The sequence below is a fragment of the Cibotium barometz genome, chromosome 5 (assembly GCF_041138505.1).
Source record: "Cibotium barometz isolate CiBa-2024 chromosome 5, ASM4113850v1, whole genome shotgun sequence".
Classification (NCBI taxonomy): Eukaryota; Viridiplantae; Streptophyta; class Polypodiopsida; order Cyatheales; family Cibotiaceae; genus Cibotium; species Cibotium barometz.
Genome location: NC_141050.1, coordinates 30,993,026 through 31,010,415, shown reverse-complemented (window position 1 = coordinate 31,010,415; position 17,390 = coordinate 30,993,026). Strand labels below are relative to the sequence as shown.

The 17,390-nt window shown below is 41.9% G+C and overlaps 1 protein-coding gene across 1 annotated transcript in view; it reads right to left on the bottom strand.

Annotated features, from left to right (window-relative positions):
- LOC147638350 (uncharacterized) overlaps nucleotides 1–17,390 on the bottom strand; it is a 232,323-nt gene that overhangs the window by 81,193 nt on the left and 133,740 nt on the right. The gene's annotated exons all lie outside the window — the stretch shown is intronic.

The following is a 17,390-nucleotide window of genomic DNA, read 5'->3' as shown; positions in this document are numbered from 1 at the left end:
GTACCAATTATCATGTACCAAGTACCATGTACCAATTACCATGTACCAAGTACACTGCACCAAGTACCATGTACCAAGTAGCTTGAAAATAGTTATTATTAAAAAAGTTTTTTAATTACCGTTTTTTGTCCATCCCCGTTTTTCGTTCGCCGAGATTGCTTACATACATACATACATACATACATGCATGCATGCATACAATGTGCATGCATACATACATGCATGTATATACATACATACATACATACATATAATATACATACTGTAAGGACCCTTTTTGATATAGACATGTATATACAAAATTTTGGCATAAAGACTTAATTTTTTGTTGTGTATATTTTGCCTCTTAGTAAAATAATATATTTTGAGTCAATTACTAACATGTCTGGGGCGTAATAGAAGTACGCCACCGTTTGCTTCTAGTCTTCATTTTGAAGGAAAATACGGTCCGAAAGGAGCCGGAATATCTATATGAACCGGAATGCAGACTGGAATGGAGTTCCAAAGGCAGAGAGACGGGTACAGAGGAGATCCGGAAGAGTGTAGGACGAGAACCTTCCGCATACAGTACGAAAGAATGCGGGACAGGAACCTTCCGCAAGCCGTATGGAAAACCAGTCAGATTCTGTACGAAAATAAGAGAGTACAGGATACCGGATGAGAGCAGATGCCGGATGAGATACATACATACATAATGTCTTACATACATACATATATGTATACATATACAATGCATGCATGCATGCATACATATGCATAACATATGTATGTACTACTATGTGTGTATGTACTATGTATGTACATGCATTATGTATACATATACAATGCATGTATGCATGTATATATGTATGTACTACTATGTGTGTATGTACTATGTATGTACATGCACATTGTATATGTGTATGTGTATGTATATGTATATGTATTATATAGATATATATATAATATGACATATGTACTACATATGATATACATCCATGCATATATATATACATATATAATGCATGCATGCATGTATTATGTATGCAGAACATACGTATAGACTATTATATGTGTATGTACTATTATGTATGTACATGCACATTGTATATGTGTATGTATATGTATATGTATATGTATATGTATATGTATTATATATGTATATGTTTAGGTACATGTATTATATAGATAAAGTAAAGCTTGAAAATAGTTGAAGTTAAATAAAGTTTTTTGAACTGTCGATCTTTGTCCCATCCCCCCGGGATGGCCCTATCCCCTTCCCTTCTCCCGTTCATTAGGAATGCTTACATACATCCATACATGCATGCATGCATGCATACATACATAGATGCATGTATATACATACACACATGCATGGATTCATACAATGTAGATACATATATACATGTGATATACATACATATATACATAATGTCTTACATACATACATATATAATGCATGCATGCTTGCATTATGTATGCATAACATTAAACATATGTATGTACTACTATGTGTGTATGTACTATGTATGCGCATGCACATTGTATATGTGTATGTGTATGTATATGTATATGTATTATAAAAATAACGTAAGGCTTGAAAATAGTTAAAGTTAGAGTGTATCATTTTCAAAAGTTAACAATAAAAGAGAGCTTGATAGTGTTGTTTACCAGAATTCATGTTCGTTTATGCACCGGTGTCTGACCAATCTCCGCAAAAACAACGACAGCACGGAGTGCAATCACAATTGCAAGATAGCAAGCGACAAAGAGAGCAACAGTAGGAAGATCAAGAGAAAAATATAGACAACATTATGTTTAATGTAAATGAATCAACCGGTATATAAATTTTGTATTTGTCCATTTTTTTTCGTTGCGCGTCATCGCTTAAGCGACGTAATCGTACGATGCATCGCTTAAGCGATCAATCCTCACTTAAGCGATGTTAAATATCTTTTTAAAATTTCGTCGCTTATGCGACGCATATGCATCGCTACAGAAGTCGCTATTGTTGTCGCTTAAGCGACGTACAACAGCGACCCCTGTAGTGAGGGCTCGACGTGTCGCATAAACGACGCTTTTACGTGGCTTCTATCGTCGCTACGAGCCCATGGACTAGTAGTGTAATTTATGTTCTTTTGATGTACAGAACCTCGTCATTTGAGCTCTGTCTCTAGCTAACGTGAAGATCCTGGCCCTTCTTCTTTAGTACAGTGCAACTATCTTATTAAAAACCGTACCAAAAATTATACTTTTAAGAGAAACCTAACATGCCATTAATGTATTAGACTGATGGATTTATATAATCTTATTTGTTCTTCTTAGCTAAGACATGACACAGTGATAAAGACTCAGTTTTATGGTTTATCTATAATGAAGATTTGTCTAGTATGGTGACATGGCTTTATACATGGACCTACTCTTGTTCAAGTGTGTGTTAAAAAACTTTGCGATGATGCTGAACACTAATTAGCAATTTGGAGAACGAGGGAGCTTTTTACCATGGCTTGTGTGCAAAGCATAGATATATTTTCAAGGATGCTCGTTTTAGCAACATATTGCAGAATGCGAAATACAGATCAATCCAAGTTTTAGCAACATGCAAAATGCGAAATTCATGCCTGCGCCATGGCAATATTGGTAAAGTCCGGTATGAGTGTTCACTTTGTCTCAGTCCGCTGCTATGAGTGTGTTCTTGTCTTCTTCTCCTAGTAGCTTAATACAGTCTTCTAAGAACACCAACAGTACATGAGGATATGAGAGAAGGTTTCTGAGGTGTGAGCGGCTCAAGTATCTCATCTTGCAGGACACAGTTCTGAGAGGAGTGTTGCTTCTGCTCATTCAGTGTCTCTATAAGAGCATCTGAATATTCCTCTTCTGTTGTAGATTTTCCTACATCCAAATATTTGTTCCACTTCTTCTTCTTTTTGTTAGTTTTCTTTTTGTGCTTATTCAGTGTTTCTAGAGCATCTGAATATTCCTTATTTGTAGAATCACAAGATACCACTGCTGCATCGACCAAAACTTTATTTGCATAAGAAGATTCCAAGTATTCTCCATCGGCTTGCCTCATCAAGGATAGTAGCTGATCTGTGGAAAAGAAGGCATGGTTTTTGGCATACTTCCCCTGTTGTAGTTGCCCTAATTTCACACAGCTTGGGGCTGAGGCCGGCCTTTTGCCCTCTTGTTTACCATTGCTATCACTGCTCTTGTTTACCATTGCTATCATTGCTACTACTGCCTTGAGCTTTTGTAGCATTGCTATCAATCTCATTGTGCTGATGTCAATCTCATGATTGCCGCATTGTAATATAACAGCATTGTTCTTATGGCTAGTATCGTGTTTAGGATTCGATCTCTCTTTTCTTGGGCTTCTTCCCTCTCTTCTTCTTTCCTACATACTTCCATGCATCCTGCTCTTCTTTTTTTTTACTGTGGCATGCAGGTGGTGCTGACCTCGACCTTCTCATCATTTCCGAGAAAGTGGAGCTGTAGAGAAGATGAGTTCATATTAATAAGATTTAGTTACAAAAAGGGAAAATATCACAAAGGTGATAATAACTGCATCTTAGGACTATCTAGAAGCTCTAATTTGTACAAGCCTCTTAAAACCCATAGTTCTGCTTCAAAAGAGTCAACTTTCCACTCAAGACATCGCATGTGTAGGCATCGATGGAATACTATCTGATTTCTAGATGTTTAGAGTTGATAGAGAACAATATAGCGAATCCAAGGTCAGATGCACACTAGCGTTGGGTTGAGGAGCTTGGTGTCTCCCAATAACGCATGCTTCCATATAAATTAGTGTTGAGTAATACGGCATTCCAGCCACCATCTCCTAGTGCCTCTCCATAGCGTCTAGGCATTTGGGCATGCCCATAAGACGTGGAATGCAATTTCCTTGTGTGTGTTGCAGAAGGGGCAGAGTGGTGACACTGGGGCCCAGTTCGCAAGCCTGTCCCATGTGGGAAGCTTTAGGTGTAGCAATTGCCAGAGAAAAACATTAATTCGGAAAGCTTCAGACAGGTAAATGAGGATATGAGAGAAGGTTTCTGAGGTGTGATGGCTCAAGTATCTCATCTTACCGGCCACAATCTTGAGAGGAGTGTTGCTTTTGTTTTCGGAGACCCGGTGGAAATTTCAAAAACAAGAATGCACAGTCACACATCAACAAATTGAGTTCTTCTTCTTCTTCTTTTGGGAGATAACTTGAATTGAACACACACAAATTTAGGTGGGGGGATTGTAAAAGGGTTACTTTCTTGTTTTAATAAATTGATTTTGAGCTCTATCTAACAAAAAGTGTTTTTGAAACTTTGATATATGAGTCTAAAACTGGAATTCCCTCAAAACACACTAATAATAGTATTATATACAATTTTATCTATAAGCATTAAAAGAAGAATTTAATGATGTGGTTGTTAGTGTGGACACACTTCTCTCCAAAAATTACAAGAGCCAAAAAACGATGCCCCTTGGAAATGAAAATTTTATGAAGTAGGTATCGAGCATATTTCGAACTTTGATTGGAGCACTTTGGAAGTGAGAGGATTCTGATATATAGTACTTTACAAATAGAAATTTGAGCACTTTAGTTAGTACGCAGCATATGAGATCTATTTTTGGAACTTTGATATAGTACTTTACAAATAAAAATTTTTGCACTTTAGTACTAAGCATATAGTTATTACTTTACAAATAGAAATGTGGGCACTTTAGTTAGTACTGAGCATATGAAATCTATTTTTGGAACTTTGATATAGCATTTATATGTAGAGATTTGATTAAGTTAGCACTTTGATACTGAGCATAGATACAAGCACCATAGATATGTGAGTTTGATTTCCATAATTGGGATCTCACAGAACCATAGATTTGTGAGCTTGATTTTTGCATTGGGTAAGAGATGAAAAGATGCAGGGGGGAAGAGAGCTTGAGCTCTTGCAAGCACACACACACACTCACAAACCCTAATAGAGAACACACAAGGTGAGAGGCTGAAAATCTTCTTCTTCTCTACTCAACACTCAACACACCATATACACTACAAGGGATTGGGCTCATACCCGCGCTCTTAGCCGCTAAAAATGACTTGTGAAAAAAAGTAGCGGGCCCGTGTATCAGCGCGTGTATAATCGCGGCCAGAGACATGCGTGTAAAACCGCGTGTACAGTACCTCTCAGACGCGCGTCTACACGGGTATATACCCGCGTTGTTGTATACAGACGCATTAATACACGCACCTATACACGCTTCTTATTATATTAGACACGCTTATACACGGGTGTATAGCCGCATTCTGCTCAGTTCATGTTGCAGACGCGTTTTTACTTGCGTCCATACACGCGTTTTTTTAATTTAGATGCGCTTATACACGCGTGACTGCCAGTTTATACGCGTTAATACACGCGTAATTTCCAGGGTATCCGCGTAGATACACGCGAGTTTTAGTAGTGTTGACGCGTTTATACACGCGAACAGAGAGCAAAAAAAAAATCCAGAGAGTGCTATTTGGTGCCTGAATACTGTTCCAGCATTCCAGCACCCAATAGCACTCTCTGGTTTAGGGTTTTTGGTGCATTAGACCATCCCATTAGACCATCCACGAAGAACATATGCACGAGGGAGATTAAGACAAGAACGACATGAATGCATACTGCATTGTCATTACACGATTCAAGACAGCCATGAATGTAATACTATCGATCAATCAATTCAATATTACTATCAAAATTTCATACATGTATACAAGGGAGTCCATATCTCGAAGTAGCCCATGGCTTGAGTTTACAAAAAAATATATACAATCACATCCTAAATATGGAATGTGATACTACAAGTCTGAGTACTACTCAGACCCAGATGATGACTCGGTGCTCCCCCCATGCTCAGATGAGCTTGCATCGGTCGGAATGTCCGAGGAGTAGTGCTCACGTCCACCCTCTGCAGCGGCGGCCGGTGGATCATCAGCAGCTTGTGCCTGTTCAAGTAATATATAGTATATAAGTATATATATATGCAATTCAATAAACCAAAACCGTTCGTTACGAATTTTCAAGTACCTGTCGACCGTATGGTCTCATGGCCAACTCAAACTGCGCGTCCGTAATACGTCCCTCGGCTCTGAAGATGGCCCACGTGTCACGTCTGCTATGCCGGCGAGCATACACAGTATCGTGGGTTGTGGGCTTCCTCCCCGTAACCCGTCGCTGTATCATAATCAACACAATTTGTAAGATTAAAACAATTCATAGAATCAATGAATTAAGTAAACAATCAAATAAAGTGGCAGGATACTTACGAACTCTGCCTCCCATGACGCGACGCCGCCAGATCCGAAATGCGAAGATCCAACAGTCTCCATCTGGATCCGTCGTGCCTCCACATGCTGCCTGCTCTTCACGCCACCCTCTGCTCGTTTCTTTGCCTCCTTCCACTCGCGTTTGTGCGCAGTGGCAGGTTTCTCGGCAGGATAGCCACCCGCAGCTACATTTAGCCGGTCATCGTACGCGAGTTTTTTAAGGTGAGATCTTTTATTACTTAAGATCTCCCTTATTCGCGTCCTTCCCCATACATCCGAGAATGTAGCATGTGGGGGATTGGGGTACCGACTATGTACAGCCTCTATCACCTCCCCAACTAATCTGCTATTTTGATCTTTAAATTTAATAAAATAATTTCTATATGAGTTTGATACTACCCCACGCATGTATTCCATTACCTCCCTCCCCCTCGCATCCATCACTATCCCGCCCCTATCCGTCACATCATAGCAAACCACTCTCTCCATCTCTCTCATCTCCTCCTCTTCCGAACTGTCTCCTCTAACTCTTCTCCCTCTATCTCCTCTCTCACCCCGTGCCCTACTACCTCCCCCACCTCCCCCACCTCCCCCACCAAAGCACCCGCCGCATCCTCCCCCACTCCCACTCTTCCTACTGCTGCGGGTGGAGTCACGACTGGGGGATTGTCTACGTGACGGTGGCTGTGAGCCCTGACGTGACGGTGGCTCTGAGGGAGCACGTGATGGTGGCTGTGAGGGTGTACGTGAGTGTGTCTGGGACGAGGTATGTCTCCTCGGTGGACGTGGAAGAGGAGAAGCTGCATGCCGTCTCGTCGGACTCGGAGGAATAGACGGCACTGGAGTGCCCTGGATACTCGCGATAGGGGTATAGACACCAGGCAGGGAAGGAGGGGGATGGGCATACATATACTCTGTAAGCTCAACCGGACCAGGTTGGCGCCCAAAGTGATTCATCATCTCCATCAACCAATTGCTGTACGCAAATGGATCGGATGAAGAACCTGGAATATCCATAAAGAACCTGCAACAAACATCATCATGTACATCATGGGCTGTCTCTTTACTCACACATTGTCATTACACAAGTCAATTGCCTGCAAACCCTAAACCCTAAACGCCGCAGTTTTCTGTCTGCAGAAACGCGTGTATACACCCGTCAAAAAACGCGTGTATACACCCGGCCAAAAACGCGTGTATATGCGCGTGAAAAAACTCTGCAGACAGGTTACACGCGTTTCTACACGCGTTCGTACACGCGACCTGCGAAAAAATTTTCTCGAAAAGCCCGACCCCCCGACAAAGACAGAATGTCCTGATAAAAGGACCAGCCATTGTCGCCCCTGTCAGGATGCAGCAACCCAATCGTGTGCAAGAAGACAAACCCAAAGAGCAAAGAGCAAAGTAAACAAATCTGACAAAAAGAGACAAGGCACAGGACAAAGTGACTCACCTCTGGAAAAGTGAGTCCTCTCTGCTCCTTCTCTGCTCCCTCCTTCTCCCGTGTGTGTGCTCCTTTCTCTGCTCCCTCCTTGCTGTTGGAAGAGGCGAAAACAGGCGAAAACGCATGCACTGTTGATTTCTAAGTTCAAAATCTATATTTGGGGAAGGAGGCGGGCTATTTTTAGTTTAAATATGCCGCCGCGTTTATGTTCGCGTTTATGAAGGCGGGTATATTCGCGTGTATATGCTTTTAGCTGCGTTGATACACGCGTTTTGCAGAAAATAACTGCGTGAATACACGCATTTTTTAGGAATTAGCCGCGTTAATACACGCGAATTTTAGGAGATAGCCGCGTGAATAGACGCGATTTTGTGCTTTCATTATAAATATATAGTGAGTTTGTGTTTTCTGATTTGTACACAGGATGTCATCAACCTCTTCAAGCAGTTCTGGGGAAGATGAGACAATGCGTCATTGTAATCGCGATGTGTGGTTGGGACAACGGATCAAATGTATGTGTAATCGATGTCAAGGATGCATTGTACGAGCACATCGAATTACCTTGAATCACATCTCCATGTATGGAGAATGGAATCAAACAGGTTTAGAGGTGAGTAGATGTAAATTGATGGTATTCAAATGACTCATGGTATCCAAATTAAATTAATAGAGTTGTAACATATAATTTGATAAATTGAAGCAGGATGCAGTACCACACCCTAACATGGTACCCTATGCGCGACGAGAGCACGTAAAGCGTCGACGAGATGATGCTGGAGCTTCGGGATCTATTGTCAGAGATGAGTGGGAAAGGGACGACAATAGCCCTGCACCCCACGAAGTTGTGGAAGAGGAGGTGCTTGATGATATGGTGCGGAATCTTTTTAAGGATGATCCCAAAGGTATGGACGACGATGATATGGAACAAGAGCATCTTTATAAAGCTTCATCGACACCGGTGTTTGAAGGGTGCACATTCTCAGTTTTACGTGCTTCACTTGAACTACTTAATATACAAACAGTTTATGGATGGAGCAATGCAAGTCTTGACGCATTGTTGAAGTAAGCATTCTAACTTATAAATTTGAATTAGTGGTTTAAGGTTTAGGATTTAAGACTAATTATAATTGATGATATTGGATGCAGGCTATTGTCAAACATGCTTCCAAAGGAAAATAGACTACCCACCTCAAGAGACATAGCGAGGCGATATGTGACATCTCTTGGAGGACTGGATTATGATAAAATACATGCATGCGTCAATGATTGCATTCTCTTTCATGGGACGCATAAGGAGGCTCTGACATGTCCCACTTGTGGTGAAGCAAGGTACAGAACAGATATGAAGAGTTTTGATGTACCTCGTAAAGTCTTGTGACACTTTCCTATAATTCCTCGCATCAAACACATGTTCAAGTGCAAATCCATAGCAGAGCTCATGTCATGGCATTCCTCACATCGATCGGATGATGGCATGTGGAGAATTCCCGCAGACACTCTTGCTTGGAAGCATATTGAAGATGAGTGGCCCAGCTTTAAAACAGAGCCCAGAAACTTGAGACTTGGCCTGGGTATGGATGGAGTGAATCCATTTGGTTTCAAAAGCACCGCATACAGCGTGTGGCCAGTTGTGCTGGTGAATTACAACCTTCCACCATCAATGGCGATCAAGAAGGGACATCTTATGTTATCCCTTCTAATTCCAGGGAAACATAAAGTCAAGCATATGGATGTTTATCTTGAACCACTGATTGATGAGTTGGAGGAACTATGGAGAGGTGTTGCGATGGTGGACATTAGTAGGCCTCCCTCCTCTCGACACTTCGACTTAAAAGCAGTGTTGATGTGGACAATGCATGACTTTCCAGGATACAGCGATTGTTCTGGTAAGAATTCTAATTACCTCCCTACTCTATTACTATTGGCTATATATATTAATTAGACGGTTTGACTTTATTATTCTAACTTTTATTTATATTTTAACAGGTTTGAAAACATCGGGTAAACATGCATGTCCTGTTTGTGGCCCCTCGTTAGTACATGAGTATGCTGATGGTTTGTGTAAGACTATATTCGATAATCATCATCGATTTCTCCCCTCAGATCATCCTAAATATGTTGCTAGTAAGAGTAACATTCCTCCACAAACACTTCGTGCAAAAGATTGGAAGCGTATTTGGGAGTCTACAACTATTCTTCCTCCAGATGGCATGAACAGGTATAGTGATGTTTTTTCAATCTTGTTTTGTGTAGTCTCTAATTGGATTAAAGGTCACATAGAGCAATCCCTTGTGCAGGTACTCCATTTTTTTCCGGCTGCCATATTGGACCCATCTTAAGATCAACCATCTTCTTGATCCCATGCACATCTTCAAGAATGTGGGATCTGGTATTTGGGAACATATTACTGGTAAACGAGACAATGTTAGCGTACGTGAGGACTTGCGGGTCGCAGGACGTATGCGTCAAGCTTGGCCACGAGAGGTGGGTGGGCACGTTCGTCTTCCGCCTGCACCATGGATTATATCAAAGAAAGAGGAGAAGCAGGTAAAGCAGGCCATCACCACTTTGCGTACTCCCACTGGATGCATGAGATCATTGAAGGGAGCCTTTACAACCACTAAGAAAAGAGGCGTTGAGCAACTATATGGGTTGAAGTCCCACGATTGGCACAAGATGCTTCAAGTAAGTGTTTTCCAAGTCTTGTACGTACGTTGAAATTAAATTTTGTAATGCCATAAACCATAAATGTGCTCTTATGTGCGCAGTTCATACTACCTACTAGCATCGACCATTGTGCGAATAAGAGTTTGAAAAAATGTATTTATAAGATGGGCGAGCTTGTGAGGTATGTAAAACCCATGCTCAGATCACCCTTCATTATACCTTGCAAAATGAACGTGCATGAGGTATAACGTACTATTTATTTATTTTTCAGATATGTTAGTTCCAAAGCAATTGATCCAGCCACGTTGGATGATGCGCGTGTTATGGCAGTGGAGGTGGTTTATTTGGTAGAGGAGACTTTTCCGCGAACCATTCTCACAAGTCAACTACATCTCATTGTGCATTTAGTGGACGAAATTGCTTTATGTGGTACTGTGCATGCACGTTGGATGTTCTTCCTAGAGCGCTTCATGAAGACCTTAAAAGACTTTGTGAGGCAAAGTGCAAGGCCTGAAGGAAGCATGGCCGAGGGGTTGATACAAGAGTCTCTTGTATATATTTCAGAATTTCTTGGTCAGGTGGACAGCTCTTTGCCACGACTATGGAGCAATGAAGAGGACTTGAGGATGACCTCTATTGTGCCTCAAGGAAAAGGACAGAGTAAAGTAATTGACAGAACATTGATTGATGATCTCAATTTCACTTGTATCCTTAATAGTGATGTGATGAGCAGATGGGTTACAAGATATGAGGATGCAAAGACAAAAAGGCAAGCAGAAAGAGCTCTCTTTCGGAGGCAACATGGCTCTCGGAAGGCGTACCCTAAGCATCTAGCAACACTTCCGAATGATATCCATGTTGATTGATTGCATGAGGAAATGGAGAGAGCAGAGAGCGACGAGGGGCTGCATATCACGGCGGAAGAATGGGAGTATGCACGAGGATGCATGTCAAAGGTACATAGAACTAATGTTTTGCATTAGTTGTAAGTGATTTGCTTTTAATATTTATTCACATTGCTTACACAAATATTGCTTCTATTTTGGTCCAGTGCACTATGTTCAATGCTATATGGTGTGAAGGCAAGCATTTTCGAACACAAAGAATTGATGAAAAGAGAAATACACAAGATTGCGGTGTCATTAGTAGCTTTGAGGGAGCTAATGGAAAAATGGATGATTATTGTGGCATAATCCAAGACATATTTAGGCTTGACTTTCGTCGCTTCTTTGTGTATGTTTTGGATGTCAAATGGCAAATGAACGTGGTGGAAAAAGGGCCTGATGCAACGATAAAACGCCATGCAAGTGGATATGTAACTATTGACTCTACAAAGTTCTGGCAAATAAAGAAAGATAGGCTCGTATTGCCACAACAATGTGAGCAGGTATGCATTTTTTACTAATGTGTTTCATGTACATATATATCTAAGCTCGCGTACCCCTTGACTTTTGATATGCTAATTAATTACTGTACTGTGTGTATTTGAGTAGGTTATCTATCTACCAATGGTGCATGACATCAAATGGTGGTACGTCATCCCTATTGCACCACGTTCCAAAGTGATGTATAATACATTCACTGATATGGAGCATATGGAGGATGTAACAAGCCGCAATGAAGATGACGTCGAACATGCCATTGAAGATGTTGTGATCGATGATCAAGAAATAAGAGATGATCGTGATAATGAGGATGAGCATGCCATTTCTCATGATCATGAGAATGACCCTACCATTGAGGATGATGGTGATGTTGATGAGGATGATCAGGACATCGATACCATTATCAATGGAGTACAGAATATCGATAGTGGAATAAATTTAATCGTAGCCTTACCAATTGATCAAATGGATATTGATGTTGATCGTTTGACAAGGATGGATCTTATTGAAGATGAGATCGAACCCTAACCAATCCGTCACTGTATGTTCTAAATTGATGACATTTCTATCATCTCATATGCATGATTTATTTTTGAATATATTTCATTGTTGTAAATGCATGTAGTGGGATTGTGTAATGATGTATACTGTAATGTACTATGAGATGGTTTAAGGAAAATAGTTTTTAATTTTGTTAAGGAATTCAGTTTTTTTTCAGTTTTTCTCTGCCATGCGTGTATTAATCCGTGTGCAGTAGCGTGTATTTACCCGTGTATAATACCGAGTATCACCCCGTAAATATTACCGTGTATTTATGCGTGTATTACTGCGTGTATATAAACGCATTTATACACGCGTTTATAAATGCAAATATACACGCGAACTTAAATGCTAAAATACACGCGCCCGATTCTATTCAAATACAAGCGCGACCATACACGCGTTCGTAATTTATCGCGTGTATGAAGCGCGTGTATGGCAGCATTGTCTTGTAGTGATATAAGAATAAGAGTACACACAATATGAAAGATACTCAACCAATACATACACGGGTTCTCTATAGTGTGAACCCGACTAAATGAGCTGGCGCTATAACTATGCCAGTCTCTAGAGTGGCTGTCACACAGCCTGTCATCCCATTGGCCGCATATCTCCCATGATCTCACCAACCATGCCAGTGGTGTAAGTGTGGGGCCTATCCCCCAGTCAGTGTCCACCGCCCCACTAGATGAGCTCGATATCTCAACACTCCCCCTCGAGCTCAACTCCATCTCATGTACACCAAGCGAAGCCCTGAATCTGCGGAGCTTCTCTGTACCCCCAATGCTTTGGTGAAGATGTCAGCTACCTGATCCTCTGTGCTGACATAAACAAGGTCAAGGTCTCCTGCCAAGACCTTCTCTCTGACGAAGTGGTAGTGGACCTCTATGTGCTTCGTACGAGCATGAAAGATTGGGTTCCTGGCCAACTGTATACTGCTAATGTTGTCACAGAAAATGACAACTTGTCTATCCACTGATAGACCCAAATCTGTAAGTAGCTTTCTCAACCAAGCTACCTCACATGCTGCCATAGCAGCTCCTCTGTACTCGGCCTCTGTACTGGATAGAGCAACCGTAGGCTGCTTCCTGCTGCTCCAAGTCACAGCAGCACTCCCCAAAGAAAACATGAATCCACTGGTAGATCTTCTATCTGAGATACTACCAGCCCAATCAGCATCTATGTACCCATGTACACATATCTCTGTCCCAGTCTCATAGAATAGTCCACAATGCAAAGTAGACTTCACATACCTCAGTATGCGTCTCACTGCATCCAAATGCGGTTTTCGTGGAACCTGCATAAACTGACTCACCAACCCAACAGCATAGCTCAAATCTGGTCTGGTGATCGTCATGTAGATCAAACTTCCTACTATGCTCCTGTACATAGTAGGATCCTCCAAGATCTCTCCTGAATCTGCACTCAACTTGCCATTCTGATCCAATGGCACAGAAATAGGCTTACAGCCTGTCATACCATACTTGGACAACATGTCCAAGCCATACTGTCTCTGCAGTAATCCAATACCATGTGGTGACCTAATCACCTCAATGCCCAAGAAATATCTGAGCTCCCCCAGATCCTTCATCTCAAACTTCTGTCTTAGCAAGATCTTTACATCAAAGATCTCTGCATCATGGTCCCCCGTAATGATCAAGTCATCTACATAGATGACAACAACCACAACCCCTCTATCACCATGTCTCACATACAATGAGAAATCTGCATTGGCTACATGAAAGCCAATAGTGACAAGATATTCAGAAATCTTGTCAGACCATGCTCTTGGTGCTTGCTTTAAGCCATACAAGGCTTTCTTCAACCTGCAAACATGCTCGGGGTGACCCACATCCTCATAACTAGGTGGCTGCAACATATACACCTCTTCTTGCAAATCCCCATGCAAGAATGCATTCTTTACATCCATCTGATGTAAAGACCATTGCTTTGACGCAGCCACTGCTATCACAACTCTCACCGTTGCCATCTTGGCAACTGGGCTGAAAGTTTCCTCATAATCAATCCCATATGTCTGCGCATATCCTTTGGCTACCAATCTAGCCTTGTACCTGTTTATGCTTCCATCACTGTTATGTTTAACTTTGTACACCCACTTGCATCCAATGGCTTTCTTGCCTTCAGGCAATTGCACTAAATCCCAAGTTTCATTTCCATATAGTGCATCCATCTCCTCATGCATGGCTTTCTCCCAATACACATTTCCAACAGCCTCATCAATGCATGTGGGCTCAACAACTTGCACAACCTTTGCCATATATGCATAGTGATGTGCCACATAACCATCATAGGTAAATCTCTGCACAGGGTTCTTCACTCTCCCTGATCTTCGCAGCTTTTCATTCATGGCTTCCATAGCCTTCTTTACACCAGGTGTCCTCATAGCTGGGATCCCAAGCTCCTCATCAAGGCTCATATCTGAGCCACTAGACTCTCCATCAACATGAGAATGCCCTGCAGAAATGTCAGGCATACCAAGGGGCTCAACCACTTTCTCTTTTCCTTTACGTGATGTAGTAATCACATTTGCAGGACTAGTATTATGATGCAGCCTGCCACTCCATGGTCTATCAACAGACCCACTAGATGAGGACTCTCCTGGTCCACTCAAAGACTGTGATTGCTGACCTGCATTCTGTGCAACCACACTTCCACTCACATCAGCCCCAACAGCTTCTTTTTCAGCAGCATACGAGCTGCTCATCTCATCAAAGACAACATCCTTGCTTACCCTTAACTCACGTGTAGCAGGGTTATAACACCTGTATCCCTTTTGCTCACCAAGGGAATATCCAATAAACACACATTTTTCAGCTTTCGGATCCAGCTTGGTTCTCATCTCATCTGGCACATGCACATATGCAATGCATCCAAAGACTTTCAGATGAGACAAATCTGGTTTTCTACCAGTAAACCTCTCCTCTGGAGTTACATCATGTATGGCAGCAGTTGGAGTCCTGTTCATGATGTATACTGCTGTAGAAACAGCCTCAGCCCAATAGCAATGCGGCATATTCTTCTCTTCCATCAATGCTCGCGCAATCTCAGCAATGTGCCTGTTTTTCCGCTCAGCAACTCCATTTTGCTGCGGAGTGTATCTGCATGTGAACTGTCTCCGAATACCATTCTTCTTCAAAAATTCAGAGAATTCATTGGAGAAGTATTCTCCCCCTCCATCTAACCTTAGGCACTTTACATATTTCCCTGTTTGCTTTTCAACCAAAACTTTGAAATTCTGAAAGTGAGTGAACACCTCACTCTTCTCCTTCATGAAATATACCCACACTTTCCTTGTGTGGTCATCAATGAAAGTGACATAGTACCTACAGCCTCCCATAGACACGGTCTTCGTAGGACCCCATACATCTGAATGCACAACATCTAGTGCATTTCTGCTCACATATCTGTTACGTGGAAACACATGCTTTGTTTGCTTCCCAAATTGGCATGCTTCACATATTTTCTGCATACCTTCCACTTTAAATTTTGGCAGCCCTGTCACAATTTCTTTTGTCTGCATAGACTTCAATCTCTGCACATTTACATGTCCAATTCTTTTATGCCATATGTCTATGTCTGCAACAACTCCTGAACCATTTGCAAACATCGCAGCACTCATTTCAGGCATGTCTACGTTCAACGTAAACATCCTGCCCACTCTGTTGCCTTTTGCAACCAACCTGCACTTGTCTTTGAAGTCTTCGACATAACAACCATCGGGGTTAAACCGAACCTGCAACCCCTGCTCAATCATCTGGCCAACTGAAACCATATTCTTTGTTATGTTTGGTACATGAAGTACATCTGCAAGGTACTTCACTTTGCCATCCTGCATAGACAATGGCACATCTCCAACGTGGGCAACTGGATGAGCAGTTTCATCCCCTGTTTCCACAAAACCTAGTCTTTCCGGGTTTTTCATCTCCTTGAACCACTCCCCATGACTCGTCATGTGGTTCGAAGCACCTGAATCCACATACCATACATTATCTTTTTGTGCTGCATCAACATTTTCAGACATGGCATTCACGACATGCTGCATAACAAACAACCTTTCATTATCCTCATTATTTGTACTTGAGGATGCATAGTTGTTTTGCTGCACTTTTCCATTTTGCATGTCAGCCTGCTTCTTATAACATTCTGACTGCACATGTCCAGGCTTACCACAATAATAGCATTCACGTGCATCATTATATTGCCTTTGCTAATTTCCACGGCCTCTTTGACTCCCCCTGCCTCTGAATTTGCCTCTTCCACCTACGTGTTGTTGTTGTTGTTGATTCTGGGACTGTTGTTGTTGCTGCTGCTGGCCATAATTCTGATTACCTGTTCGGCCACCTCCTTGACCACGTCCACGGCCTCCTCTACCTCGTCCTCTTCCTAAACTCGTGTAGAAGGCCTGTTGCTCTGAACTGTTTTTGCTTTGTGAAGACTGTTGGTCTTCACCCAAGTTCTTCTCTTCGATAATCAGCATAGACACCAAATCTGTAAAGTTGGGAATGTTTTCCCGAGTCTGAATAGACGTCTTAAACGCCTTGTATTGTGGCCCGAGACCACGTAGATAGACCTCCACCTTATCATCATCATCTACTGACACACCAATAGATGCAAGGGATTCCACAATACCCTTTATCTTCAGCGCATAGTCATTCACAGACATGCTCTTTTAGTATGAAGTTCATTCTTCAACTGTATCTTGCGTGCCTTGGTATTTGTTTCATAAAGCTTTACCAAGGTGTCCCACGCCTCCTTGGGGGACTTGGCATCCTGAATGTGCCCAATCATGGTGTCCTGTATACTAATGGGGATAGCCAATACATAACCTTCCTGGCTCCTTGGTTCCAGTCTTTAAACTCTTTCACATCTGCAGCAGTCGGATTTATATCCGGTATCTCTGGTGCCTCTTCATGCTCACCTTCTATGTAGTCCCAATAGCCTTTTCCCATCAGGAAATTCGTTAACCTGGACCTCCAAGCATGGAAGTTATTCTTATCCAGCTTCTCAGCCACAATCTGTGTTATGCCATCATTAGACATCTTGCCAAACACAC